Source organism: Dasypus novemcinctus, chromosome 31 (genome assembly GCF_030445035.2).
Source record: "Dasypus novemcinctus isolate mDasNov1 chromosome 31, mDasNov1.1.hap2, whole genome shotgun sequence".
In the NCBI taxonomy this organism is placed as follows: domain Eukaryota; kingdom Metazoa; phylum Chordata; class Mammalia; order Cingulata; family Dasypodidae; genus Dasypus; species Dasypus novemcinctus.
In genome coordinates, this window is record NC_080703.1 from 28208441 (window position 1) to 28235350 (window position 26910).

The 26910-nt window shown below is 39.4% G+C and overlaps 1 protein-coding gene and 1 non-coding gene across 11 annotated transcripts in view; both read right to left on the reverse strand.

Annotated features, from left to right (window-relative positions):
- RBMS3 (RNA binding motif single stranded interacting protein 3) overlaps positions 1 to 26910 on the reverse strand; it is a 717407-nt gene that overhangs the window by 448361 nt on the left and 242136 nt on the right. The gene's annotated exons all lie outside the window — the stretch shown is intronic.
- Positions 9587 to 9746, reverse strand: LOC111767185 (U1 spliceosomal RNA). The gene has a single exon (XR_002799073.1). It is a non-coding gene; the product is annotated as a U1 spliceosomal RNA (small nuclear RNA).

A 26910-nucleotide genomic window follows, 5' to 3' on the forward strand; every position in this document is an offset into this window, starting at 1 on the left:
CAAAATGCTCCGGTGTCCAAAATCCACGTACTGGACTTGACAGAATAATAAAAACAAAGAGGGGAAATACTCTGTGCTGGGCACTGTCCTAACTGCTTTTTATGGTTTATCTCATTTAAATCTCACAACTTCATACATTATTATTACCCTCAAATTGCCCATGAGGTAGTCTAGTCTCACGGAGCTGACATTTTCTTAGTTGAAACATAGATGAGGTCCCAAAACGATCAAATAGTGAAGCTGGACTGCTGTGTGATTCTACCTCTATTTCTGTATCAATATCTGTTATCTATTTAAGTCCTAACCACAAATTTAGAAGCAGTTTCTAAGAAATGGCTCGGTTATAATACTTTCATACATGACATAAGCAAGGATTTTCAAAAATTCACCTCTCCATCCTCAAGGTGCAAAATAGTAGCTGACAAAATGTAAACCCTCAATAAATATGAACTGAATAAATGGATGAAAGAACAACATGAAAACTCTGTTCCTGTGTAATCAGTACTAGGAGTTGCTCCTTTAGTAATGAAGATCAAAGATGTGAGATTTTCTACCCCAATATATCCTGGCTGAGGGTTCAGAGAAGTGCCTGGAATGTGGCTGACACTCAAGAAATACTGGTTGTATAGATGATGGGTTGCATACACTAAATTCATAGCATACGTGAATTAATAAATGGTCTCTGAAATGGTCAAAGGCAGCCCCAGGCAGCTCACCTGTCATTTTGGGTATCTGACATTAGGATTAAAGCATGAAATCTCTGAGAGTTTTACAAGACTGTTGTATCAGTTGATCCCTTTCTAGAAAAGTAGATCCTTGTAGAGGACTTTCCCCTTTCCACTCTGACTCTCTCCCATTCAAAGGAGAGTTTTTGGAAAGAAGCCTAAAGGTCCACAGAAAAGAGAGTTGTCTTTCCATACTTCTGAGTGGGGGTATTTCTCTTAGTTTGAAAGATGTAGAGGACACCTCTCTTACGAACGGGAGAGAGGAGAGAGTCAGAATGGAAAAGGGCAGTCCTCTACAAGGATCTACTTTTCTAGAGATTCATCCGATTACCGATTCACAGGTAACCTGGCCCTGTTCTGTCTTTCTTGGGCCAAATTGTGAAATCAACCACCTGACAAACTCCTTGACTTTGTCTCGTTTCTCCTTTCCTCTGTTATTTTTTTCCCCATCTGAACTTCTCTTCAAGACACGTCCCCATCTTCCAATCCCCCCAGTCACATCTTTGAGGCCAAACAGAAACGAAACTCTTCAGGGGAACTTTGGACCTCTCAGGAGTGACTGCTCCTGAAGGCACCAAATTTGCAGCTTGCAGTGACTTTGTCTAGAGGTTGATTTGGCGTTTGGTTCAGTGGCGACCTATGCCCATGAGGGATGACCATGGGGTAGAGGAGGATGTTGCTTACCTGGGATACGAGCATAAAGGAGATTTTATGTAGATGACGGATGGTGGTGACAGCAGATTCTCCTTGCAGGAAACTAACAACTGAAGGTAGATCTTCAAAAGGTCTAATAGTACTATCTGGACTTCTAGACTCAAACAAACCTTATACTAAGTAGTGTGAGATGGACTGAAGAGAAATAGTTCCTTGGGTATGTGGATAGAGGAAAGGATAGAGAAAGTGATTCAAGTGAGCTGCTGAATATCTCCAGAGATAATGAGCCACCACTTTACAGAGGTGACTCTACTCTTCACCCATAACTCCAGGCTGTGGGAGAGCCCCACAACCTTTTGCTCTTCTTGACACTTGTTCCTAGTCCCAATTACATGCTATAATTACCTAGGGGAACTTTAAAAATCCCAATGCCCAGGCAACACTTCAGCCTCCCCCTATCTGTAATTTTTAAAAAATATTTATTTATTTATTCCACTCCCTCCTTGTTGTTTGCCCTTTCTGTCTGCTCTCTGTGTCCATTTGCTGTGTGCTTTGTGTCTGCTCATCCTCTCTTTAGGAGGCACTGGGAACCGAACTTGGGGCCTCCCATGTGGGAAGGAGGCACTCAATCGCTTGAGCCACCTCTGTTCCTGCTTCGTTGTGTCTCTTATCGTCTTTCCTCTTTGTGTCTCTTTGTTGCATCATCTTGTTGCATCAGCTCACCATGCCTGCCCATCACATCAGCTCGCCTTCTCTAGGATGCACTGGGAACTGAACCCAGGACCTCCCGTATGATAGGCAGGAGCTCAATTCCTTGAGTCACATCTACTTCCCTAAATCTATAACTGTGAACCTCCCAGGGGGTTGCGATGCATAGACATGGTTGAAAGCAACTGGTTTACTCTCACTCTGAAGTTGACTACTGGTCCAAATACTAGTGTCAGCCAATGATTACAATCAATTTGAACTATACTGTTTTTAACTTTTTTTAATCCATTGCAATGTATTTTCAAAATTAAGAAGTTTCACATAAGAATCAAGTTTTCAGCTTCTTTTGAATCATTAAGAAGATTGGGCAGAAGTGAATCTGAATAAGGGCTGCTGTTGACTAGAGTGGTCTTTAGTTTGGTCCTGTTTCCATTTGCCATAGTCCCCAACCAGCCACACTCACTTCCATTTCCTGCCTATCACACTCCTAGCTGGTTCAAACAAACAAAGCCGGGCATAAAATTGTATTTCTAATGTTCTAAGCCCCCTGAGCTTTGGGAATCAAGAAATATAGGATGCTGTGGTTCAAGAACAGAATCATGTTCAAGCAATAAAATGTTCCACAGACTTCTCTTTGTTCTCAGTCAATAATGCACTATCTTTGCCATGTTATTTTATAGGAGTATGTACATGTGCATTTTGACTTCTGATCCAAACATATATCATCGTCTGAGAAAGAGCCAGTAGAGCCCAGTGGTCTCCATGTGATCTCCTGCCAGAGGTCCCACGTCGGATCCTGGTTATTAATTTTAAGTAGCTCAGTTTCCTTATTGGTAAAGTGAGGCTAATCCCAGTACCTTTATAATTCATAGGGTCATTGTGAAGATTAAATGAGTTAATGCAAGTAAAAGTCATTTTATGTTTATTTTATTTTTTTAAAGACTTATTTATTAATTTCTTGCCCTCTTCGCCACCCCCACCCTCATTGTCTGCTCTATGTGTCCATTTGCTGTGCGTTCTTCTGTGTTTGCTTGTCTTCTCTTAAGGTGGTGCTGGAAACCAATCCATCTGGAGTGGGAGAGAGGTGTTCAATCTCTTGCACCACTTCAGCTCCCTGGTCTGCTTTGGCTCTTATTGTCTCTCCTTTGTATCTCTTTTTGTTGCGTCATCTTGCAGTGCCAACTCCCTGTGCAGGCAAGCTTGCCACATGGGCCAGCTTGCCTTCACCAGGACGTGAACCCTGGACCTCCCGTATGGCAGATGGGAGCCCAAATACTTGAGCCACATCCACCTCTCAAAAGTCATGTTAAACAATGCCTTGTGCCTTGTAAGTGTTATACCTATAAAAATAATTGATGCTGTTATAATTTTTCTGTCAGTAAAGACCTCACAAGCTTCTTGTTTTAAGATTTATTTTTTAATCATTTATCTCTCCCCACCCCTCATTGTTTGCACTTGCTGTGTCAGTTCATCTTCTTTGTTTCATAAGGAGGCACCAGGAACCAAAGCCAGGGCCTCCAATGGAAGGGAGGTACTTAATCACTTAGGCCACCTCTGTTCCCTGCTTTGTTATGTTTCTCATTATGTTTTTCCTCGTGTCCCTTGTTGTGTCATCTTGTTGAGTCAGCTCACTGTACCTGCCTGTTGCGCCAGCTCACAGTCCTGTTCGTCCTCTTTAGGGGACACCAGGAACCTCTGCTCCCTGCATTGTTATGACTCTCATTATGTTTTTCTTCTGTGTCTCTTGTTGCATCATCTTGTTGGTTCAGCTCACCATGCCTGCCCATCGCACCAGCTCGCTATCTTCTTTAGGAGGAACCAGGAACCTTACCATGGACCTTCCATGTGCTAGGCAGGAGCCCAATCATTTGAGCCACATCTGCTTTACAACATGCTTTCTGATTAAAAATTATTTTTAATTATTTTATCAATTATACAAAGATGTGGTCCAAAACTGAGTTACAGTATTGCCTGTGCTGACTTCAAGTTATTAAGTCCAGTATGTAAACACAGAGAGTAGACAGCCATGGATACTGCCATTCTATCCTCTCCTGCGTCACTGGATGATCTTGAACTTACCATCAAACCTAACTGAGCTATATTTATTAAAGAAGCTAGTAATGTTTTCACAGTGCTCCATGTTTTAGAAAACAAGACATTTCACATTAAAATATTTGGTTTTCATCATCTCATTGTGGGGGCAGTCTTTATATCATTAAGACATTTTAAAAACATAGTATAATTTTTTAAAAGGCCATCTTTAATTTCAATCACTTCTACAGTCTTCTCTTTCAAAATCAGAACAAACTTTAATTCCATTTTATGTTCCCTGAACAAACCATTTTGAGGAACTTCCTGTTAAAGTGGTAAGGGAAAAAGCATTTTGTAATCCTCCTTGTGTGCTAACAATGAATTTCAATCTTATTAATGTTGTTTCCCTTATTTCAGAGACTTGTTTCTAATTTTTGTCTTTGATGCTGTGTGTGGAGTAAGAAGCTTGCTGTTTATGTATGTGAGTACATTCACACTATTTTCATCGCTAAGTTACCAAGTATTTCCAAAAAATTTTTATATTATAATATAATTCATATATTTGCAAAATATAATGGGCCATGAGAAATCCCATGATCTGAGGTAGTAATGGGATGGAATTTAGCCATTACAGTGGAAAAGATTCTTTGGCAGAGAAAATAATTAATTATAAAATTCCAGATGGGTTCTTATTTTTGCAGACAATATCTGTTTAGAAATACAGTGCCACCAACTTTCAAAAAGCAGGAAAACTCCATCTGGTTTTTTGAATGTTTCTCTGAGGAGATGCATGGATTCTCCCATTGTCATTTGTCACCCACATCAAATGAAATTCTCATCACTGATTACATTTAAATAATGATCATATAGATACACAGTCATCTATGACAAGTTACTTAAATATTTTTGAAAGTTGGGCTGAAATCAGACCATGTAAAGTAAAATATTTTTGCATGACCCAAAGTGACCTGTACAAAATTAGCAGGTTATTAAGTTTTTGTGTTGAGTTACTTAGGCAATGGGAAGTATAAGTACAAATAAATAAAAATGCTGATGGTCTTTGAAAGGAAATTTCTTGGTTTAGGTTCTGCACTGGGAAAATAACTAATAAATAAGTATTCAACATATTCATTGATTCATTGATTTCCTTCATTTAGTCAATAAATGCCAGAGTAGACCACATAGTCTGTGGACTATTAATAGATTTCACCATAGTTCTGTATACAAAGAAGCTTGGAAAATGCTGGGATAAGCAATATTAAGTCCATTTTTTCAGAGTGAGACTTTTTAGAGTTCTTAAAATACTAACGTGCATTGTCAATTTTTAATGAAATATATAAAACATGACAAATGCTTTCATGGTGCAATGAAAAAGGAATTCACAGATGGCCTTTGATTTAATGGCATGGGAGATGGGTAAAAGTTTCACCAGGGAGACAATATTTGACATTTGAACTGGGTAATTTAGGGGATTTTTTTTTTCCTTTTTCTCAGTAGAAAATTAATTCCTTCTCATTTAGAAAATACAGAAAGGTATAAAGATGAAATCAAATTAACTATGAGAACATGGCCTGGAGACAATCACAAGTAACAATTATCAGATTTTCTGGCAGCCTTTGCTTATTTGAGTTCTATCCCATTTTATCCATATCTCTTTATATAGTTAAAGAACATAGTATATAAAGCCTTATATGCTGCCTTACTTATACAATATTATAGCATTGGGATTTTTCTGCAACATTAAATACTCTTCAAAAATATTATTTTAGTGGCTACAATTATCTGCTCATTCCACTGAAGTTGATAATTTCTGTTTTTGGTCTTCCCAAATTTTTGACAATATACAGCAGTAGTTCTCAATGTGCACTTCTTGGACCAGCAGGGATAGGTTTACCTAAGAACTCCTTAGCAATGAGCATGCCTGAAATCCTCCCAGACCAACTGAATCAGAAACTCCAGGAGTAGGGGCCAACGTGTAAAAATCATTGTGCTGCTCATGCCTTTACATAAATCTTAGTATATGGTTTTGATGATGAATTTAATTCTCTTGAATTCCATACATTGATTATTTCAGGTTGTGTTTTCAGTATCTAACACAGGACTAGAAATTTATTTGGAGCTTAATGTTTCTGGGCTGGGTAGACAGATGAATGGAAGGATGGAGGGATGAAAGAATGAAAGTGTCTCAAAATGTGCCTCATCATCCTTTGGAACTTAGTGATGCAAATCATTCTATGGGGCCAAGTTAACATGAATTCCTTTAGAGATAACCTGCACTATTCTTTCTGGGATGCTAGTCTGTTTTGTTTTTTTTTTCTTCCTAATGTCAAATATTATCAGGATATGCATCGAATTCTCTTTTAAATATTTTTGTCTAGATCATGGCAACCCTCCCTGCCCAAATCTGCATGCTTTGCTCCCCTACCATTTCAGTCAACTCCCACCTCTCTCAGTCCACTCCCTAACATATTTGGATGTCTTCAATTGTGTCTTTAATTATGACTTCTCTTCCAGTTAATCTAGTTTCCTTCCTGATTCTCATAATTCACAGTTTGTGCAGCCTTCCTCTGTCCTCCATATATTTCATTCCGTCTTCTATCACTCGCTTCTCTTTGTCCATGTGCTAGGACGGGATGTGGGTGAGTGCGTGGAGGGGCTGGTACAACGGGACTTGAATTTTGAAATTGTTGTGCTGGCCTCCTCGCACTCACCCAGCTCCCACTCCAGCCCAGCCCGGTGCCTTGGCCACCGCACATCCTGCCTCTTTTCATCTGGTCCTGTTGCCCCTTCATCTCAGTTTATTCTATTTTGTGGTTTTCTTTTCCTGTTTACGAAAGCCCATACTTTCTTAAATCAGATTAAGCATGATAAATAGTCTTCTATTTTTTTCTTCTGGTTCCCATTGTAAATGATGTTGGCGGCCTCGTCCTCCTCCTGTCTTCAGGATGCTAAGCCCTCTCATTTTTACCTCCGGATGGCTTTCGGAGGTTACATTTCTTTCTAATTATTCAAAAGGAGGAGAACATCACCCAGACTTGGTGTTTATAAACAGTCAGAGTTGGTGGATCTCCATTTGCTCATTGTTAGTCTCCAATCAGCTGGGTTAAAATCTGAGTTGTTCTCTAACTCAACTCAATTAAACTTGTCTCCGGTGTCTAACACACGGTCACTTCGGGCGGATATCCTGGACAGAGGATGGTGCTGCTACCCATCTGCTGTTCATCTGAGTCTGAACCATTCCAGCTTGTTGGGGACGTTCTGTGCCATTATGATTATCCCTCTCACAGTTCAGAAGATTTATCAACCCAGGATATAGCTCTAAAAGGTGGGCTATGGGTATAGATATTTTTAAGCAGAAGCACTATGCCAGGTCAGGTTCCCTAGAAGCGTACTCCAGGATAAGTATTTATGTGGAAGCTGTTTATTAAGAAGGTGCTTCCAGGAAAAACTGTTTTAGGGCAACGTAGCATAAAGAAAGCAGCCAGGCAAGGGTGTAGTTTCAGGCAAAGTCTCATGAAGGTAGCTTCAGCCTAATCGCACTGAGGAGCGCAGCAACAAAACCAACTTCTGAGTTTGTCCCATCCCCAGGCACTGGAGCTCAGTTTTCCTATTCAGATACCAGGAGGTCACTGGGTATGTGCCACTGGGGGGAGACAGGGAGGCTCTTAAACTTCCAGATACTTCTGGCTCTCTGCACCTGATGGGAAAAATGGCTCTGGTAGCCCAAGGGCCGACCCAGAAGAAGATTCACAGATGTGAGCAGTTGGAAACAAAAGTGCACCCAAGTCTGGGGAATGGATCGCAGATTGGATAAAGGTACCTGACGGGATGGGGCAGAGCACCAAATATCCATTCAGGAACTTGCCTGTTAGAGTTCACTCCCTCATCTAGAGCCACCAGGGGCACAGGATTCTAATCTTACCAATCGAGAGGTCATTCACTCTCCCTCAACTGACCAAGCCAAGGTGCATTAATTAAAAAACGGTGCTGACACATAATCTTGCCCTCTGAACACAGAAGACATTTTACCTTCTCATGAGCTTATTTTTCATTTCAGTTTATGGTAGCTGATAAACTAGGTCTGATTGCAGCAGAATAATAAAATGCAGATTTTGAAGTCTCTGATGTAGCTATAATCACTTTCAAAACGTCTTGAAATTAAAACATGTTTTCACAAATGATATATTTCAGCTGTAATCTGGTTTTATCTTTCTTATAATTTTTTCAAGCACTTGACGTAACCATAATAGGTAGTGTGGAAGAATGAATACTCCCAGGATATTAGTTCTGAAAAAAGGCTTTGGAAAATATGCCTCATCCTCTTAAACAAAACGTATTTCTATAGAGCAAGAGCTCTTTCACAGACAAGAAACATAAATGATGGGGTGACAACAGCATCGGGTCCTGCTGTATGCCTGAGTGAAAGCAACCTGAGGGCAACCCAAAGAGAGAAGGGGCAGCGAGGGGATCCAATTCCACCTTAGACTAGGAGGGGCCGTGTTAAAGGGCAGAATACAATTTCAAGACACTTGCTTTCTTCTACAGTGGATAAACCACAATAAACCAGTAACTGGGCATAAATGATTTCAAATTCTTCCTGAACCACAAGCAGCCAGGTGACTTGGGACATGTACCGTTCCATTTGGGTTTGGATTTCCAGATTTGGACTTTGCTTTTTGAGAGGAAAACAGAACAGAACAGGGCTGATGCTTTGAAGAGAGGGATTGGGATGACACATCCTGCAGACAAGCCTTAGAATCTCCATTGTGGAATTGCACTTGGTGAAGAATGACAGTGTTCCATTCATCTCTGACAATTGGCCAAAACGGTGAGTCCTATTTGCAACTACATTAAAGACTCAAGGCCATGGATTAAGGCTAATTCAGCTCTGACTCACCCATCTAGCACAAAGCAGGCCCTTAAGTCACATTTGTTGGATGAGTGGATAATTTTAAATCAATCTTGATTTTTATCTTAATAGCCCTAGTACCTAAAACCCTGCTAGGTGATTATGTATTCATGAATAAGGAAGAAAGGAAGGAAGGAAGAAACAAATGAAACAATATGTTAATCAAATTTTGCTTGACCTAGTGAGATATCTTTCCAAGTGAGGTGTGAGACTCCTATCTCCCCAGCTAGTTTCTCCTGAAATGCTAATCTAATCATGATACTCTTGTGCTCAGAACTATCTTTTTACCTACAGGGGAATCAAAATTCTATACTACAGAGATCAACCTGCTTGAATCATCAGTCCCCAGCATGCCCTTCTACTATGTCTCTCTTTCTCTCTTCCTATCTCTAGGTTCTTACGTACGGGAACTAGACCTTCAACCACACCTGAGTTCCAAACTTAGTTTCAAAGTCTCTCTTCCAGCACCTCTTCATCTCCCATACATCACCTGTACCTGCTGACTCACAGTTCCCTATATCCATACATTACTTTTATATCCCCTTTCTTTCTCTTTTAAGGGGAGGGCTTGAGCATAGTCGCCCACTACCACAAATTATGCTGCCAGGTTTCCCACATTTGGGGAAACCGCAGGGTGAGCATATCCGCATTGCGATGGATAAGCCTGGTCCTGGGAAAAGAGCTTTGTGATCATGGTAGCTCCCCTGCCGGGTACATAACACCCCACTTTTCCTTAAGCTCAAAATGCTGATTATCTTTTCTCCTTGTGTACGTTTTACTCATCCTGCAAAACCTCGTTTCAAACCCTCTTTCTCTAACACTTTCCCACCGACCCAGCTGGAAATAATCACTCCTATCTCTGATCCATCATGTCATTGGCCATGTTACATTGTATGGGTACTTATTTATGTGTCTGTGCCTGGCTTTAATTCAGAAGGAATTTTAGGTATAGATGGAGTGTTATCATTTTTATTAAATCTGCTGTTGATTCTAAAAGAAGCCAACATTCACTGCTACTGTTTACTGAAAAGAAATAATTGGCTGACTTCAGAATTTTGTAATTTATATTATGGTTTGTTAGGGAAAACCTGGTAACAAGCTGAAATGGTGAACAGTAAGCAATTTAGAGTATAGCAACTCATTGGAAATGTGCTTCTATTAAACTTATAATTGTAAAAACTGTTCGCCACATGGGAAATATTTATGATATAATGTTAAGGTAAAGAAATAAAGATAATGCAAAATATGTGCATAACATATATATATATATGCATGTGCGTGTATATATATATATATATATATATATATATATATATATATATGTATATATACACCTATGTGAAATATCATTGTATTTTGGGAAGCATAAGAAGGGAGTTAGAAAAGATAAATATAGTTGATATCTTAGCACAGAATAATGATGGTTTATTTTAAAATCCCCTTATTTTTTCCTATACTTATATTCAAGCCATAGAAATGAAAACAAAAATGTTCATGGTGAGCTAAGCTTGGAAAAAGGTTGCCGTAATTATAAAACCCACATTCACATAGTACTGACTCACAGACACAGAGCCTGGATCTACACTATAACAAGATAGCATGGCAAAACTTCAAAACCCACATGGTGCATAAAGAGGCCAGAAAGAGGCAAGAACCTTGGAGATATATCATTTTTTCCTGGAATTAGCCTGCTCATTTAGGTTTTATAAGAATACTTTATAGAGTTCTTTATACTCTCCTGAACCTGAGCATGCAAGATCTATGTTAAAGCAAATCAAGACACTGTGGCAAATGAAAAAATTATTATTATAGACGTCCATGTAATGAGTGTACTGAGACATCACCAGATACCCCTTCAGGTCTGAGGCTCATTCATCCAGCTGCTGAAGGGACCAGTGGCGGCCACCTACCAGCTTTGTCATTCTCTCGGCAGTGTCCTCAAACCAGAGAGGCACCCCTGGCCCAAGATCACACCCCCTCAAACTACCCCCAAGGAGCAGCTTGCGACCAAAGGTTTGTCAAATGTGGAAGGGATACATACAGGCCTGGCTTCCCTCTCCCAACCATGGCAACCTGAAAGATATGTCACAGGTCTACAGCTTCTCAGGCAATGGATGAATTTGCTAACACTTGCGACAGCCCAGCTTCTCCTTCTGCCTGTTCCTGCTTCCTTCATTTCCCCACTTCTGTTGATTCCGAAGATATTCCCCGTTCATCCTCAGCCTGGGAATCTCCACCTATAGCCCATTTCCCAGGGAACCAGACTGAAGACAGCATTTGTAATTAAACCAGCCTAAAGCCTAGAAAATGGGAAACAATCAGATCTAGGAAAAAAATATGTTCTGCGAAGTGTGTTACGGCAACTTGGGAATAAAAGCAATATTCTTTCACATTTTCTAAGAACATACGTGCAAGACGCAGTGAGCCCCAAGCATTTATAGATATTAACGCACTTGATCTTCGCAATAACCCTATGAAGTTGATACCAACTCGCTATCAGCCCTGATTGTTGATGAGAAACTAAGAGTAGTAAGTTAACCTGCCCAAGGTTATATCACTAGTTAGTAGAAGCATTTGGTTTGGAATGCAGGGGAGCGCAATTCCCTTGAGGTTTTACCATGAGCTATCTCTCCAGAACATGCACAGAAAACACATACATTTTGTATTCCCATTTGGTGCTATGACCAATAAACAAAACCCTTCAGTTCTGAAGTGTTGGAAATTGAGATGCCTTTTTTTCTCTCTTTTTCTCTTTTCTCAGCCAATATCCAATAAAAGCTCTAAGGAAAGAAGGCTTCAAAGAACAACCATCAGAATACTACTATGGCTTTCACTTTTTTACTTAGAGATGACGATTATTGCATTTTATTACCAACTAACTTTATTCTCTCTGTGCTTTAAAAAGAAATCAAATGTCTCCCCTGCACGCTTCAGGGATTGCAAAAATCAAGCGAAGAGAAAACCAGGCCATTTTCCGAGTCATGCTGCAGGGAAGATTCTAGAGTACAAAGACTGTTTTCATTAAAGAATGTATTTTTTAAATGAATGTCCTAAGGATGCCTAGTTCAGAAGGGCAAACATAGCAATTTAGCTTTTAGAGAACCTCTTGAGACTTTGGCATAATTATGAAAGTTTTCAAAAGAAGCAGGAATGTGAAACTGAGATAACACAGTCCAGAGTAGTGAAATATGTCCTGAGAAGATTTGCTCACCAACTCTCGCAAGAGTAAACATTTCTTTATACCCTCCAAAACTAGTATGGTTCTTGTAAGGATTTCTCTTGTCAATTGTGATGTTTGGAATTCCATTAATCAGCCCCTGAAAGATACTCCCAACTAAATTTTGTCATCCAAGGATAGAAAATTTTGTCATGTAATGATTCATTTTCAGCCATTAATGAGCTTGGGCAGTTTTTTAAATTTTTAGTTAAATTTTTACTACAAATATATCTTATTAATATAGACTGACATCCATATAAGTAGATACTGAGACTGTAACAGTAAACGGGAATTAAAAGTGTGCCTTCCTCTTCTAAGAGAAAGGGGCCTATCTTTACATAGTACATGGATGTGCACATCTTATGCTATCAGATGTGAATTCCTTTGTATTTTCTGTTTATATACTGGATGTTTTTTAAAAAAGAAGTATCTTGAGATTTGCTGCTGTCAATTCTTCTTGATGTGGGTAGGAAAGGGTACTAAGCTCCTAGGATACCTTCACTTCCAAGGTAGAGTTTACCCCAGAGAAAGGAATAGTCATTTCCTGGGTTCCTAAGCAAAAAATTGCTTGTATAGCCTGACGCAATTGTGGGCCAGTAAAAGTTACATTAACAGACAAGACAGGACCACTGTGCTACTAGCCTAGACATATTTTCATACTTTGTCAAAACTTTAGTTCAGGCCTTTGGAAAACCTTTTATTTATTTATTTTTCCTGAACTGAAATAAAACCTCAAATTTCTTTTAAGGTAAGCACACTAGGTTGTTTGTGTTGTCATGTATTTTATTTTTTTAAAGATTTATTTTCTTTCTTTTTTTCCCCAACACCCTTCCCCCCCCCCCCCCCCCCCCGACTGTTTGCATTTGCTGTGCCCATTTGTCACATGCTGGTCCTTTTTTTTGAGACACCAGGAACCAAACCCTGGACTTCCAATGTGGGAGGGAGGCCCATCGTGTCAGCTTGCTGTCTTGCTCATTTTCTTCAGGATACAACGGGAACTGAACCTGGGACCTCCCATGTGGTAAGCCGGAGCTCAATTGCTTGAGCCACATCTGCTTGCCAGTTGTTTGTTTTAGATACATATGAAAAGCTGGTCACAATGAACTTTCCCATGTGCATGCATCTTATACATTCGTTTCAAACAGGCATGGAGGCTTTGTAGGAAGTGTAGTGAGGCAGTAGATACAAACAAGTTGATTGCAGGCTACCTAGGCTCCAAAACTAGTTGTGTGCCATTTGGCAATTTACTTAACCTTTCCGTGCCTATTTTTCTTCTGTAAAAGGAGAATGATGTTATCATGAGGATTAAATGAGCCAATATATATCATTGAGCAATGCCTGCAACATATTAAGCACAATAAAAAGACTTTTTAAAAAGATGTTAAATTTTTTGGCCAGCATGTTTTTTCCTTGTAGAATCTGCTATTAAACATTCAAAAACATCTTCCTTAGGGAAACTAACATTTCAGAGAGACTTATAAGAAAATAATAAAAGAAAGAGTTCATGAGGAAAGTTGCCCATCCTTCCTTATATTATACTTTAAATAGAAAAAGTAGAGAAGGCTACCAAATTGGGGATTTGGTCAACCTTCCAAGCTTTTCCATTATTCTTTAAAAAATTACTGCTAATTTATTTTATAATCTTGGCTAAACAAACTTGTGAAAGTTTCTTCTCTGAGAAAGACCAAACACTGTCTCAATTGGCAGTGACCCCAACGATGTAACAAGACAAGAAGAGGTCATTACTGTTTCAGACAAGCTGAGACAAGCTAATGTTAAATGCAGACGAGTCCCTGATTGGCAACTTTGCACAGTAATGGTTCTCTGCTGAAATGCCCATTTCCTGATGCTCTGAGAGTTTGAATCTACTTGGAAAACACTAAGTTAGCTGCGTATGAATATTTTACAGTAACTACTATTTTATTAAGTGTATCTGCTCCACCCAAATGGAATATTTTTGGTATTACACATTTTTTTTTCCAAATTGAAATACCTTTGTAGTTTTTTATTCTGATTATAAAAGCAATACCTCATGTGCAAACACATCATACCAGAGTATAAAGAATATGAAAATACTTCTAATTCATAGTCTAAAGATAATCATCATTCCAGATATCATAATCAATGTTTTATTCCCTGTTTCTTTCCCATGCAACAATGTATCAGATCATGGATATTGTACCATGTCAGTACCTATAGACATATGGTATCATTTTAGTAGATATGTAGTGTTTCACTGTATAGATAAACTATAATATGCATAAAGTTTATTTCCTATTGAAAGGCTTTTAGTCACCCCCTTTGTTGCCACCATAAATAATGTTCTAATCTCACTGATATGAAATAATTAGAATAAGCAAACTCATAGAGTCAGAATCTAGAATATAGTTTACCAGGGGATGGGGTGGGGGTAGGGAAATTGGGAGTTAGGGGTTAAAATATACAAAGTTTCCATTTGGGACAATGGAAAAGTTTTGATAATGGAAGGAGGTGATGGTAGCACAAAATTCTGGAGGTAACCAATAGCACTGACTTAAAAAAATAATGTTACAAAGAACATCCTTGTGAATATTCTTACACCTTTGTCCAAATACTCCCCCCTTAGGATAAATTATTTGAAGTGAGATTACAATATCAAAATTTTATAAAGTCTTCAGACATAACCTGAAAATTGCCTACCCAAAGGGTTGTACCAGTACAGACTGCTTCCTGTTTTGGTGAATAAAATTTTATTGGAATACAGTCACACAACATTCTTATACATATTGTCTAAGGCTGCTTTCAAGCTCCACAGGCACAATCCAACAATTGCAACGGAGATTGTATGATCCAAAAAAGGGAAATATTTACTACATGGCCTGTAAAAGAAAATGTTTGAAGAATAAGATGCAGAGTTGCTTGTAATCACATTGGGGACTTGACATATTGGTCTGTTTTCTTTTATTAGGCACTGCCTATGTTCTCGAGAGATTCTTGTCCCTCTAACTGAGAACATAGTAGGACTCCCCTGGATGGGAGTTTGTTGGTTTTTTTTAGTTTCTTATTTTTATTTTTTATGAGAAGTTGTTTGTTTACAGAAAATCATGCATAAAATTCAAGATTCCATTATAATCCCCCCATTATATATTTTTTTCATTTTTAAATTATCTTTTATTTAAAGATTTATTTTAAATCTTTTCTCCCCTCCCCCTGTTCCCTCCGTTGTCCGCTCTCTGTGTCCATTCACTGTGTGTTCTTCTGTGTCTGCTTGTCTTCTCATTGGGCAGCTCCTGGAACCGATCCTGGGACCTTCCAGAGTGGGAGAGGGGTGACCACTCTCCTGTGCCACCTCAATTCCCTGTTCTACTATGTCTTCTTATTTTCTCTCCTCTGTGTCTCTTGTAGCATCATCCTGCTGTACCAGCTCTCAGCGTTGGCCAGCAGTCCTGCATGGGGTGGCTTTCCAGTGTGGGCCTGCACTCCGTGTGGGACAGCTCACCATGCAGGCCAGTCCGCCCTTACCAGGAGGTCCTGGGCATTGAACCCTGGACCTCCTATATGGTAGACGGGAGCCCAACTCTTTGAGTCATTTCTGTTTCCCACCTTTTTTTCTTTTTAGATACATAGATTACACAAAATGTTACATTAAAAAATAAAAGAGGTCCCCATATACCTTACTCACCACACCCCTACTCCTCCCCCATTGACAACTTCTTTCATTAGTGTGGAACATTCATTGGATTTGATGAGTATATTTTGGAGCACTGCTACACAGCATGGATTAAAGTTTATGCTGTAGTTTACACTCTCTCTAAGTCCATTCAGTGGATTATGGCAGGATATATAATGTCCTGCATCTGTCCCTGCAATATCACTGAGGACAACTCCAAGTCCTGAAAATGCCCCAAAATCATACCACTTTTTCCTTCTCCCTGCCTGGTGTGGAGACAGCGGCAACTCCCGTGGCCACTGTCTCCACACCAATGATATAATTTCTTCCATTGCTAGAGTCACAATAATTCTATAGTAGAATACCAGTAAGTCCACTCTAATCCATATTTTGTTCCTCCATCCTGAAGATCCTGGGGTGGCAATGTCCACTCCACCTCTAAATTGAGAGGGGGCTTAGATCCCACATGGCTGATGGATGGAATTCTCCTCCTTGCAGTTGTAGACTCTCTCAGTTTCCCGGTGTGGTGGTTGACCATCATCACCTTCCTGTTAGCTGACCTGGGTAAGTACAATGAACTGGAGAGTAAGTGTTGCAACTCTCCTGAGGTTCAGAGGCTAGCTGACACACAGAGAGTCCAGGGATTCAAGTCTTCTGAGCATATACCAACCTCAGTACCAATCACAGGTTCAATAAAAGTGACAGAAGAAGCATGCATAGAGAGGTCACATCTGAGTCCAACTCCATCACACTCAGGAGCACAAATTCCAGAGTAGTGCCCACTGACAAGGCACTGAACTCCAGAGCCATCTGTCATGATGGTAGGACCTGTGTGTCTCTGTAGCCCTCAGGAGCACCCCTTCCTGGGATTGTATCTACTTTGGCTGTCTCTGAGATCCTGCTGAGATGTGTGTAAGCACGACCTCTCTGATGAGTTCCCAACTTATGTTGAAGTCTCTTAGCCATATAAACTCATTTGTCTTTACCATTTCCCCCTTTTATTCAAGGTTTTTTTCTCATTGCTTCACCAGCTGGTACTTGGTAATAATTCCTTGGTGCTAGGAAGGCTTATCCCCAGGAGTCATGTCCCACACTGGGGGAAAGGTAATTCATTTACATGCTGAGTTTGACTTAGAAACTGACCACATTTGAGCAACATGGAGGCTCTGGATGGGAGTTTAATATTTTATTGTTTATTGTATGGTCTTAATCCACTGAGATAACATACTTTGACAAGATTAACACTTTCCTAATCTACAGAAGCATGCCCAGGTGCACCCTCTCCTGTATATACCCCTACCTCCAATGCCTACACCAGTAACCCTCCTCTCCCATGCTTGCCAAAAGAACATTCTCACCATTGTAGTTTTAACCAAGTCCTGAAAATCCAAGAGTTCACTGAAACTTAGTGGTTACCATAGGTTCTGAGGGGAGGGGGTGGGAAGATAGAATAGATGGAACATAGGGCATTTTAAGGGCATTAGAATTGTTCTGTATGATCTTGCAATAATAGATACAGGAGATTTTAAATTTTGTCAAAATCCATAAAAGTATATGGTGCAAAATGTAAACCATAATATAAACCAGTGACCATGGGTAGTAGCAATGCTTCAAAATTTGTACATCAATTGTAAAAAAATGTACCACTCACATGTAAAATGTCATTAATAGGGGAGAGTTGGAGAGAGGGAGGGAGTTGGTTATATGGGAATCCCTATATTTTCTATGTGTCTTTTCTATAACCTAAAACTCCTTTGAAGATCAAACAAAATAAATAAGACCTGGGGGAACATATGGAAGAAATTGTTACTGTACATAAAATATAATGGATCTTATGGTTATGAAAGACACAGTGAAACTATTTTTATTTTATTTTAATTTTTAATTTTTGTATTTTATTAGCTTTATCATTAGTATATTCTCTTATTAATTTTACTTGTGTTTTGGCTTTGTTTTGGGGAAGGTTTTGGATCATAGAAAGGTCACAACCATGGCAGGGAAGCATCACTGGTACAGGACGTTGGTGATGGGGGCAGGTGTGGGGAGGGGTGCACCTGGGGCATACCTTTAAGGCATATTAATATGTTCAAGGGTTAATGGGTCATTGTCTCAAAGGGCAGAGACCCACATAATTATAAAAATATTGAATTTCTATCTTGGGCAATCCTGCTATATTCTCTAATAGAGTGGCATGAATCATGTCATGAGCAGTGCCAAGAGAAAGAGGACAGACCATTATGCCAGGACCTTGATACTGATGATTTTACTTATGAAACTTTTCTTGTGAAATTGAAACTTAGCCTAGTATTATATATCGCCTAAGAGTTACCTCCTGAAAGCCACCTTGTTGCTCAGATATGGCCTCTTTCTAAGCCAGATTCAGCATATAAATTCACTTTCCATCTGGAGTGGGAAATGACTCCCAGGGATGAGCATCCCTGGCACCAAGGGATTATTTGGAAAAAGACCGTGACCAAAAGGGGGAAATATTAAACACAAATGAATTTTCATGGCTAAGAGATTTCAAAGAGAGTCAGAAGGTCATTCCAGAGGTTACACTTATGCACATCTCAACAGGATCTCATTTATTGCCTCAACAAACAGTACTTCAAATAGTGGGGCCTCTGAGGCCTCTAGAGACATCTGTCAACCCTAAGCAGGGTGGGCAATCTAAGGAGTTCATCCCCCTGTCAATGGACTTTATTTTGACATTTATACTCCCCAATGCAACAAGATTAGACTCATTTATAATTTTCATACACATGGTTCTTCTGCCCCTTTTATTTGAACCTATAATTACCACTTTGCTTATTAAATATATGTCCCAGAGATGTAAATCTTTGGTCTGTTTTTGTGCCAGGTGAACCTTGAATCTCAGCAGAGTTGAGACACCTACTCTCCAGTTCACTGGACACACCCAGGACAACTAAGAAGTGTATGATGGTGGACAATGCCCATCCCAAGGAACACAGAGTGTCTACTACTGTAAGCAAAACAATTCCATCCATCTGCCCATTGGGATCTAAGCCCCTCTCAATTAGAAACAGGGTAGGCATTGCCATCCCCAAATCCTCAAGATTAGGGAATGAACAATTGACTAAAATAGACTTATTATTACTATATTATAGACTTATTACTGTTCTAGCAATGGAAGAACTTGTATCATTGATATAAAGACAGTGGCCACCAGAGCTTCTGAGGGGAGGGAGAGAGAAAAAAAGGTATAACATGGGAGCATTTTCAGGACATTGGAATTGTTCTCCATGACATTGCAATGACAGATACAGGCCATTATGCATTTTGTTATAACCTATAAAATTGTGCAAGGAAAAGTGTAAACAATAATGCACATTATAGTCAATGGTTAATAGCAATGTTTCAATATGTGTACATCAGTTGTCACAAATGTACCACACTAATGAAGAATGTTGTTTATGTGGGAAAGTGTAGGAGGGGAAGGGGGTGGGGCATATAGGAATTCCCTATATTTCTGATGTAACATTTATGTAATCTAAAGCTTCTTTAAAAGTATATATAGATATAAAAGTATATATATATATAAAGAAAAAGAAAATATTGCTGAACACTGATACAAACTATTTTCTTGTCATCACTGGCTAACCTCAAATACAAACACACACAAGCACATCTACATCCATACACAAATCCCACGCCACCCAGTTTTTATCAGTCAAAGAATATTCTCTTCAGTGGGATTACTTGTGATTGTAGAGCACTGCAAATCTTTTACAAATTGTGAAAACTGAACCTATGCCCTTTGCTTTTTAGGTAGGCAATTGGAATCTGGAGAATACAGCTAAGCTAAGGAATATTACTTGTGTAATCAACTGAGGTATTTGGAATTTAGCTCAATGATCTTTCTGCTAAATTTAAATATTTCCAAGGAGAAGACCTTCAGATACAAAAATTAATTGAGAGTTTTTTGTTAGACAAAATCAAATTTGCTAAGAAATGAAATCTGTAAGAATTCTGAAGTGAATGTGGACCAAATTGGCTTCATATCAAAGGAAATTTGAAAAATTTAAAGTAAATTAAAAACTATTTCCAAAATCTTGCTCCCCTGATTTCTTCTGTTTTCTATTCTTTTCATTAATTTATTTATTCTGTAAGTGATAATAAACTCCAGTAAAAATAAAACTGTATTAATACAGCGTCTCTAATCTTTTATCTTCTACAATCTGGTTGGAACTTTAAGGCACAATTTGAGTGTATTTGATAGCTTTTTCTCTTCTTTCTTTGTACAACATATGAGGGCATCAATAACAACTTGGCTGATAATTCTTTTAGCATTATAAAAAATTATATTTCTTTTTAAAAGTATTCACCTTTCTATAATAATCACTCAAATAAATGTAAAATTCAATAGGAAGTGGATCAGCTATGTGACACCACATCCTTCTGATTCCTTTTTGAGAACTTATTATATGTTATTTATATTTTAAAGTTAATCACAACTCTTCAAGAAAATAGAAGAGAGAGGAATATTAAAGCATTGTATTTTAAAATTGTTCCTTTAAAAACAGATTACAGAACATGTCTTAAGAAATGCATCACAACATTTTCTGTGGTATCTTAGAGAATTAACTAACCAATTTAATTGGTCCTTTTATTTATCCGGTAAATATGAACTGTCAAATAAAAAGTGATGTTTTTTTCAAAGCATTTTTCCAAAAGACAATCTAACTTGTTTACAGGACTATAAAGGATTATGATTTTTGCTCGCCATTTTTTCTTGCATTGTAATATTTTTTTCTGGTTGTTTTAATTCAAATTCAGTTCACCGGCTCAAAAAAATGTAAACCTTCGCCTGGCAGGTGGAGCAAGACTTAGGTTTATCTTTCAATAGTAACACTCACCACTAATCCTGAAACTTGAGAGACATGCCATTTAGAGGTCAAGAAGGAATACGGCTTTTGTGGTGTCTCTTCGCTGCCACATTCCAGAAATTCACACTCATTCTGCAGAGAATTCTATCCTGGGATGAACATACCAACACTTTCTCATTTCTCTTAAACTTAAACCATTTAGAAATATTTTTATTGCTTCTAAAAGCTCTTATGGACTATTAAATTTTACCTTTACCAAGGATGGTGAACAGTATTTTACAGATCACTTAAAATATACTTTGATCTGTTTTTTTTTTTTTTACAAAGGACAAGAAAAGAAGCTCGTTTTTGACATAAAAGCCCCTGGGGGACGGTAAAATAAGAGAAAGGGAGGATTATTTAAACTTTACAACTGCCGACCTAGAAATGGTTCAACACTTATTAGAGGAGACAGTATTTAACGGGGAGAAAACCATCACCTCCCTTATCATTTAAACATTTGGGATGTTAGTTCTTGATGCTGGGCAAAGAATAGTACCTGTTTATTAGAATGTTACAGGAAGAGGAAAAAGGAAAAATATTAAAATGAAGGAATCACTTTAAACCATATTTCTTTCTGTTTTAAGCAAAGAGGATACTTTTTTATTTATTACAAATAAATATCACTCAATAACCATTCATTTATTCATTCCTTCACTCAACAAATATTTACTGAAAGCCAACCAAAATCCAGCACGCTTCTAGATCCTGAATCAAACAGAAGTCTTTACCCTCATGAAATTTACATTCTAGAGGGAAGTCAGTCAATCAGTAAAGAAATAAGTAAAGCATAAATACTTGTGATAAGTTTCAAGGGGAAAAATGAAGTGGGAAAGGAAACAGGACTTCCAGTTTTTGCTGGGGTGGTCTGAGAAGATCTCATTGTAAGAGGAACACTCAAGTAAACACCCAGAGGTATGAAGGCATAAATGTTTACACCTAAGGGAAGAACATTCTAGAATAGGGAACAGACATATCCAGGCCTGAAGAGGTGGCGCCACTCATAGGGTTGAGGCAGTGAAGGGCTAGAGCAGGTGAGCAAAGGGGAGGTAAAGAGTTGAGGACAGCCTACGAAGTCACATCACCTGCCCCCAACCCCCCCACCCTGTGGCTGTGTTTAAGACCTTGTACTTTATTTTGTGTGCAATAAGAAGCTCCTGGAGTAGTTTTGACAAAAGGAATGGCATGACCTGGCTTGGACTTCAATGTGGTTAATTCAGGCTGGCATTTACAAAGAGATTGAAGGGATGGAGGTTGGCAGGGGGGCAAGGACAGAAGCAAGGAACCACAGTTTAGGTGAGAGCTACCAGGAGTTTGCAGGAACAGTGCTGAAATGAGGTGGGGCTTGGCTTACACACTGACAGTAAGACCAGTAAGCGTTGTGGATATATTGAACTGTGGTTGGACAGGGATAGAGGTGAGAGAAAGAATCAAGTGGAGGCTACCTTGAGACTTGCAGCCTGAGCAACCAGGAGCAATCAGTTGCCTTTTATTTTAAAAAAGATTTATTTATTTATTTATTTTCTCCCTTCCTTTCCCCCTCCCCACTGCCCTGCTGTTTTTCCTGTCTGTGTCCATTTGCTGTGTCATCTTCTGTATCTGTTTTTTTGTTTTGTCTTCTCATTTTTTCTCCTCTAAGATTCACCGGGATTCGATCCTGGGGACCTCTGATGGGGAGAGAGGTTCCCTGTCAATTGTACCACCTCAGTTCCTGGTCTCTGCTGCGCTTCACCTTGACTCTCCCCTTGTCTCTCTTTCGTTGCGTCATCATCTTGCTGTGTGACTCACTTGCGCAGGGCACTGGCTCATCACGTGGGCACTCGGCTTGCCACGTGGGCAGTCGGCTCGCCAGTGAGCACTTTCATGACACTTGGCCCACCACACAGGCACTCATGTGGGCACTTGGCTCACCATGCAGGCACTTGGCTCGCCACACGGGCACCGACTCACTGCGCAGGCACTCACGTGGGCACTCAGCTTACCATGTGGGCACTCGACTCACCATGTGGGCACTGGCCACCTCACAGGCACACTTTCTCTTCTTCTTTTTCACCAGGAAGCCCCAGGGAACAATCTCAGGTCCTCCCATATGGTAGGCAGAGGCCTTATCACTTGAGCCACATCCACTTCCCCACAGTTGCCTTTTATTGAGATGGAGAAGCCTCCATGAGGTACAAATTCTGGTGAGAAAGCACAAATTTGGTTTTGGCTCACCACTTTGAGAGTTTGTGAGGACTCAGTCATTTCAATGGAATTGTTGCTTAGGCACTCAGGTATATGGGGCTGCACTTCTAGGGAAGGGCTGATTTTTTTTTTTTTTCACATACAGATGGTGTTTAAAGCCAGATTTTACATTGATTTGGTGCCTAACAGTGTCAACAGAGGCCCACCTACCTAAAGTAATTACAGTTAACACTGAAGGCAAACTTGCTTAGGGCATGTCAGGTCTCTGAGGATGGCGCACTGGCTATACCCTCTTCAGGCTGCCCATTTCTCAGCTCATGCACAAGTGCTTGAGTGTAGGTCCCTTGCTAGCATTTGTGTGGGAGTGACAAGGCAATTTAGCAGCGCTGGGAAACACTCCTGGGAAACTTCACAGATTGTGCAAAACCCCACTGAAGAAATGGATCCCTGTGTCTACTGGAGACATGGCTAAGGCTGTGTGTCTCCTGCTTCTGAAGGAAGAGTATGGAGGCAAATATGAGTGTGTCGCAGCTTCCTGCTCCCAGCCATCAGCTCAGACCGATGGACATGTGCCAGTGGTATCACTCAGAGTGCTGGTAGGAAGAAGTAAATCCAGACTGCCAGGGCGCAAGGCTGGCTCATGCAGTTATTTGGTAAGAGAGTCAAGTTACTTAACCTACCAGACCGGCGTTACCTCATCTGAACTGTAGGGGTTTATTGTGGAGATATAATGAAATAAGTTATGTAAGGCCTTGAGCCCAGCCAAGCAGCCCAAGGAGCATAATAAATGTCAGCTAGCAGGAGAACTCATAGAAGCATTCTAGAGACTATATGTAGAGTCAAATGCAAAGAAGTAAACTAACCACCTAGAAGTGTGTAATCAGATGTATCGGTGGAAGAATAAGAGAGTTTTGTGCTCCTCTCAATTGGTTTGTCATCTGGGAAGTGCTCATTCCTATTTCTTTGATTGTTAAGAAATCGATGGGCATAAAATATTCCCTTTAAAATGGACTAGGAAGTGTGACCTATGAGCAAAGAAAGGTTAAAATATAATAGAAGAGATGTGATGAGGGGACATTTTTGGGACTTCAGAGTTGTCCTACAAGATACTGCAGGGTCAGATACTGGACATTATATATCCTGCCATAACCCACTGAATGTACCGGGGGAGTGTGAACTACAGAGTAAATTATTATCCATGTGGTGCAGCAGTGCTCCAAAATGTGTTCACCGAATGCAATGAGTGTGCCACAATTATGGAGGAGGTTGTTGGTATGGGAGGAGTGGGGTGGGGGGATGGGGGTATATGGGAACCTCTTATGTTTTTTTATAATGTAACCTTTTTGTGATGTATGTATCTTCAAAAAATATAGTTTATAAAATGATGGGTGTGGGGGAGTGGGGTGTGGGTTATATGGGAACCTCTTATGTTGTTTTTTTTTTTAATGTAACGTTCTATGTGATCTATTAACTTTAATAAAAAGAAAATATAATTAAAAATGTAATAGAGTCGAAATGAAAATAAAACAGATATTTAAGAGTTAATTTAAAAATATTTTAAAGGACTGTTTTAGAAGCTTCCATTTGCACTGTGAATGAAACCTAAAGAAAAGGGACAGGCTAGTAACAAGACGACCCGCCAGGTGGAGTTTGTAGACATTTGACAAAACCTACAGAGAAGAGGATGAAAGTTTCTTCCCTCACCTCTTTACGGAATAAACAGTTACCTCTGTCTGTGGGAAAATTCCAAAGTAAACTTAAACACAAAAGCTAGGACTCTGTAGCAGTGAGTATAGCTGAAAATTCAAGTATGCAGAAATTTTAATGATTCTGAACTGTGTACATGTGGGGCACTCCTGATGTCTTGTCAGGTTTTAATAGCTCTTGGAGAAAACAGAGTAACATTTCACCTTTTCAGAACACAGTAAAAACCAGCAATTAAGGCAAAAGGAGCTCCAAGGAGCTATGAGAAAAGTCACAGAGTTCATGTTAAAAAAAAAATCCAGGCACTTGGTACTTAGAAGACCTGATTCTATTTATGCGTATTTTACCCACAGTTAAAATTAGCTTGGTTATGGGATTTTCAAATCCAGAGCAAGTTAGAAGGAACACATTAGAGGGGAGTAAGGTCCATAACTAGACCATAAGGTCTAGTTGATGGACTAGTGTGACCCACAAATTCAAAATGTACAGGAGGCTGGAGCTACTTTTATTTTGGAAACAATAGTATGTTTGCTTTTTAAAAGAGGTATCTGCTTAGCTTTTGGAAGCCTACATATCCATAACCCATATCCTGCTAGACTCAAGTAACTATCATTTTGGGGTGTCCAATGGAACTCCCTGGTTCAGAAACCCGGACTTCAGTTATTGTTTCTGATTTTTATACTCATTCATTTATGTCTTATTCCTCTACACTAGACACTGAAATGTGTGCTCAATAGAAAGGAGAAGCATTAAAAATGGAGACATTTTAAAATGATCTTTAGCTACCGATGTTTGAGATATTACCATGATGATCTCGGATAGTTTATATATATCTCCTCCTGTAATCTTAACAGCCATGCAGTTTAGCATTCTTATTCCACAGATGAGAAAACCTGCAGGTCACAGAGGTCAAAGAACTTGTCCACAGGCACAGAGCTGGCGCCTGAGCCAGATCAAATCAGCCCCAAGCTGTCTCCCTGCCAGCGTGAGCCTTTTCTGGCCACCAAGGTGAAGTTTGCAAAGTGAAAGGGTTGATCCTTATAATCCTCTCTTCAGAAGAGAGTGGCGTTTATGAAAATCACACGAGAAAGTCCAAAGTCTGTGATCTGGAGACGTTAATCTCTCCACCGCACTGTTAGGAAGCCCCAGACAAACACAAATTTGTAAGCAATTCTTGCTTAAATAAATTAAAAAGAAAACATATATTTCAGAAATTTCTTCCAGGAACACTTTGGCATCTGCTGAGCCACTTCCTCTGTTATAATAAGGATTATGATGCTCTGTATTTGTATCCCATTTTGTTTGAGTTACCAGGTAGCTTAGTGCTCAATGCCAGCATATATTTCCTTCATCTTCTGGTCTGTGCTCCTGAATCTATATTTCTAGTTCTAGTTTATTATGTTCACAGCAAAGTCTATTCTTTTCTAAGTCACCCAAGATCTTTGGTGGGAAAAGCATAGAGTACATAAATTATATAGAGGCCAAATAAATTTAGAAATGCAGCTCTGTACTTGATAGCAATATAAACACTCCAGTATTTGGTTGATTATCCCTCTATCTACCTCTACTTTTTTATGCATGTTCCTTGAGTAAAACTCAGTGCAACTCTATAGTACCTTTCTATAATATGTGATAAAATGGCCAAGAATGGGAAGGACATGATAAATTGAGGACTAAGTATATGCTGTGGGTTAATGTAAGTGGGTACAGTCTATTCCAGTAGATACCATTGAATGGTTTGGTGCCTGCTTTCTAAATTTTGCACAACTCAGATGTGTACACACAAATACACAGGCCAAACAGAAGGCTTGAAACATTTGGCAGTGAAATGTATTTAAGAGTCAATGAGAACTTGGTGTGAGGATAAAATGAAAAACTCAAGCTCATGACTTTGGAGGCAGAATTTGTTTTTGGGGGTGGTTCTGAGTAGTTCATGAGAAGATGGCACAATGGTTTCTTGAAGCAACATTCATCCAAGCAGATTTGTTGAAAGTATTTTGGGGTAGCTTCATAGGAATTCATATTATTCAGTAGCATACTCCAACTTCAGATTGCTGTTGCCAAGGCAGCAGATTTGGAAGCCAGAATGTCCTCAAGTTAACATCTTTATTCTTTAACAAATAAAGTAGTATTTCACCTAGCAAAGAGACTTCAGGGTCAAAGGCCCTGGCAAACCATTTCAAATTCTGCTCAAATTGATGAAAACATGCCAGGGGTCCATTCTGCCAATATGAATGTATTTT